We start from the raw sequence: 4,695 nt of genomic DNA on the forward strand, positions 1-4,695 counted from the left end.
GTTTACTAGTCTTTGATTTTGCTGTTTTATTATTGCTAAGCAAAAGAAATATTGAATTTATTACTACATTTTTACAAGATATATTGATTATACTCCAGGGCAATCATTCCACCTTCTTTTTGTAGCATAACTTCTTGTGCATAATGCATAAAGATTTCTCTCATATTTTAAATTTCTTCCCTTAGTTTATGACACAGCTTGATCTACATCTCTAGGCACATTGTAGAATACATGCTATTGTGAAAGGGTACACAATATAATTAAACTGGTTTTGTATATTGATCTGTTATAGCATTCCTGCTTAAATATCTTAACACCTCAAGAGGTGCTCGGATTTTTGTACAGATTTTCTCTGGATGACTTGATTGTCTACTAGTGAGGGTAGCTGTTTCTTTCTTTCTAATTCCTCTACTTTTTATAGTCTATGATCTCTAATATAGTGCACAGATGTGGTTACAGTAGCCTTTTTGTTTTCATTCTGACTTCTAAAATTTTTCTCATGCAAGTTGTTTAACAACTTCATAGATACCACTTAGCCACATTTTGAAAATTCCCTTGTGTCCTTCATTTGCTGTTTCAGTGTGATTATTTGAATGAAAATTATCAAAAAATTATCAGCAGATTTTTCTACATTTATTGATTTAATCACATTTCCCTTCATCTATTAATATACAGGTTCCCTTGCAGTAGCCTTTGTTGCTGTAGAGATCGTAACATTGCCCACAAATATTTCATTCATACCATTCCCTGTGGGAAGGCCATCTCTGTGGCCTCTGTCACATGACTGACTACTGCTATGCCAACAGCTAGTGTGACTGAATGCTTTGGTTTCAGCCTGAACCGAGTCACAGCTTGGAGAAAAGCTGCAGGGCAGGATGAAGCCACAGCTGACCTGTAGCCCACACTGGAGTTCTAAAGGAATCTATGAGCCTTTCAGTCACATAGATGTCAATGTAGGCGCAGCAGAGCTGACTAAAAGTACTTTAATATACAGTGTCTTTTCCAAAACATTGCCACAGCATTAATTTATAATGACTGCAAATTGAGATGCAAATGTTTTCTTAGAAACATTTAAAATTCATTTGGCATCCATTAGTTTTTATTGCATAGTAACTTTCACCTGCAGTTCTGATATATATTGGGTTATATTATTCAATGAACTGTAATTCATCTTCTTTTCTTTGATATGTAAAATCAGCCTCAAACAATTCTACGTACATTAAAAATGTATTTATGCTAAGTTTAAAGAATATGTTAGTAAATGTGAGTCTTCATACTTACATATTTAAAAATATTTTATTGAGATTTTGTGCATTTAATATAATAGATATTAATCAAATTTTGACCCTTCCCCTATCCACATCCCCCTCATAATACCCACAAACACACTGGAAATGAATTATGTCATATATACATATATGTTGTCCTATCCAGGCCCGCATTTGTACCCAGATGTCCATCAGCGCAAGTTCATCTACTGGAGTCTAGTCAGCCTATCTAGGGTCACTCTAAGATTTGCTCTCTCTCATCCAGCAGTAATCAGTTGCCAATAGTTTTTTGGTTAGGGTTGAGGCCTGCTGCTCATTTCCCCAGTTCTGTGTTGGGTTTTTTTCTGATTGAGTCAGGATGGGTCTTGTGCATGCTGTCACCGTTGCTGCAAGTTCATATGAACAAGTTCCCAGTGACCTGAAAACCTTTGTTTTCTTATGTTCTTGTACCAACCCTGGCTCTTACAATCTTTCTTCCCCTTCTTCCACAATGGTCCCTGAGCCCTGGGTGAGTGTAGTTTAATATTGGACTCCTAAGGACCAGCATTCTGCAGACTCTTAGTCTCTACACTTCAGCCATTCGTGACCTTTTGTGTTCCTGGCCCTCTGTTTCATGAGGGGGCTTCATCAGTGAGAACTGAGATAGTCACTATTGTCTTCTTTACCCTTGTTCTGTGTTCCGTGAGCCTTAAGTGCAGAGGTTGCATTGTAGATGTGCCACTTAGACTTGGACAATCAGAGAATGTGGCCAGTTGTGGAACTCTGTAACAGTCTCCATCTGGTGCAAAAGAAGCTTCTTTGATGAGTGGTGACTGGGATACTTGTCTGTAAATATAAAGATCCATATTTTGCACATAGTAAGAAAATACATTTGTTTAGGAATGTGACAATATTGGGGTTTTCTCTAAGATGTATGACCTCTCCATCCATGTGCATTTGGCTAGGTTTACAGTACCAGACATGAGTTCCCTCCCATTGTGTAGGCTTTAAGTTCAGTTAGGTAGCTATTGATTTCTGCCAAGATAAAAGTGCCACTACTGCCCCAATAGAGTTTTCTGTGCCAGTTATTGTTGTGGTTATTAGGCCTTAAAGCTGTGGTTGGACCATTGATTTATGTTCTCCCTTAGCAGCTTGCATAGTGCTCTCCAAAACTATGAGAGCTAGCTTTCAGGGGAGGTGGCTTCCATCCAGGTCAGTTCCAGCTCCATTACTCCAAGCCATGTCCGCAATACATACTGACTTCAGTAATAGGGTCTTAACTTCAAGTTCTGGGAGGCAATCAAGGGCCTTGACAATAGCCTGTGTAATTTTAGGAGTCTCTTGGACTACCCTGGCCAACAACTTGAAGGGAGGTTTCTCCTGTCTGGCACTATTTCTTGTTATATAGCCTTCAGCTGTATACATGGACTCAGAGATATAGTATGCTCAGTTTTTCAGTAGGTTTTTTTGAACAAATACATTTCCCTTTGGTTTCTTTATACCAGCTAGAGTTAGACAGGGAGAGAGAGGAGAGATAATGCCTCTACCTGATCTTGATTGCTTTTTTATTTTTATGCCTACAGCTCTTTACTCTGTTTTGGTGGAATTTTTCCTGTTTATACTGTTCCACTGTAAAAAAAAAATTTTTTTTTTTTTTTTTTTAAATAGGCCTCCATCTCCCGCCCTGCAGGCTGGGGCACTCAAGCTGAGAGGATAAAGGTCTAATGTATCTATGGGACATCTTCACAAAGAACTATCATTGTCAAAATGAAACTATTTTAATTTTATTTTTGCTTGATTTTGGTATCATGACTTTACTTTGGTTTCTGTTTCCTAAGATCTACCCTGTATTTTTTCACCCTTTTCTTTTAAACATTTATAAGCTTTTTCATTTCATAACTTTCATTAATTTATAGTATGATCAGAACATTTTTTAAAAAAATATTATTTTTATTTAATGTGTATGTGTGTATTGCCTGCATGTGGATAAGTGCACCCAGGTTTTGCAATGCCCGTGGAGGTCAGAAGAGGCTGTAGGATCCCCTATGACTGGAGTTATGGACAGTTGTTAGCTGCCATGTGGGTGCTGGGATTCAAACTAGGGTCTTCTGTAAGAACAACCAGTGTTCGTAACCTCTGAGCCATCTCTCCAGCCCCTGATCAGAGCATCTTTAAAGTTAAAATTTTCATTTTTATTCATAAATATGGAAATGCTTTATCTTATTTCCTTAATTTTAAACTTGATTACTTATTTATTTTCCCACAGAGTCTCATATAGCTGGCCTCAAATTCACTATATAGCTGAAGATGACCTTGCTGAGGATGACCTTGAATGTCTTATCCTTTAAACTCTAGTTCCTAAGTGATGGGGTTATAAATCAAGCACCACCATATTTTTTACTTTTTGGTACATGCTTTCTATGTTCTGTGATGTCTTTAATCTCCTGTGTTTTTCAGTTTTTGTTTCTAACATGCTGAAGTCACAGCTTGTGTGTACTTTCTTTAAAAATAATTGGCTTAAGAAACTTATATTTGGAAGAAAGTAGATATTGTAAGAGAAAATGTAAAGTAAGCTAGATATACAACAGAGTAATCATTAAGCTACTGACTTTCATAATTTTGCAGTAACACTGCTGAACATGTATTTTTTCTGCTTCTTCAACTGCCTAGTGATGAAGTCGGGGACCCATCTTTGGCCATTCTCTTTTCGGGCCCTATCCATCAACCAGTAGTGACATCTTTACAGTTCTATTTCCTTTTTTGATGCTAATAGTACTTTTTTATCATGGAAGTATACTACTTGAACTTATCATATGACATTCCAAGGACTTTTCTGAAGAACCTAAATTTATGGAAAATGCTCATCTTTTGCCTTAATCTTTTCCTAAGATGTTGTCAGACCTGAGGTCATTATTATTGTTTTTCATTCCCACTGATGCTCTCCTCATCTAGACCTCCACTCTCCTCACTTGGGTAGCTGCATGTGTCTCCTCACAGGTCTCTCTTTACACCGTGGATCTCCTCTGTTCCCATCAGTGCTTCAAATGTGCAGCCAGACTAACTTTTCCAGAACACAGCTGTCCTGCACTATCTGCTTCTCAGTGAGATATCTTACACAACATGATCCACTAGGTTTCAATAATTTTGAGTGCTTTACTGCCATTAAAAGGCTTCTCAGGAATATTTGAGATTGATCTCTGTTCCCTCCAACCCCCTCTAAAGACTAATTTCTATGATGTCTTAAGAGAGTTGACTTTTCTGTATACTTAATATAAGTTGAATTGTACCATACCTAGTCATTCAGATCAGTGCCTTTCTTAACATATTATTCTGAGATTTAATCCTCCAGTAGAATATATCACTAGTTTATGCTATTCATTCTACAGAGTTATCAATTTTTTTTATTTATCTGAAAGTTAATGGACATTTGAGTTGTTTATAGTTTGTT

The sequence above is a fragment of the Nannospalax galili genome, unplaced genomic scaffold, assembly GCF_000622305.1.
Source record: "Nannospalax galili isolate Female #2095 unplaced genomic scaffold, S.galili_v1.0 scaffold6174, whole genome shotgun sequence".
In the NCBI taxonomy this organism is placed as follows: Eukaryota; Metazoa; Chordata; class Mammalia; order Rodentia; family Spalacidae; genus Nannospalax; species Nannospalax galili.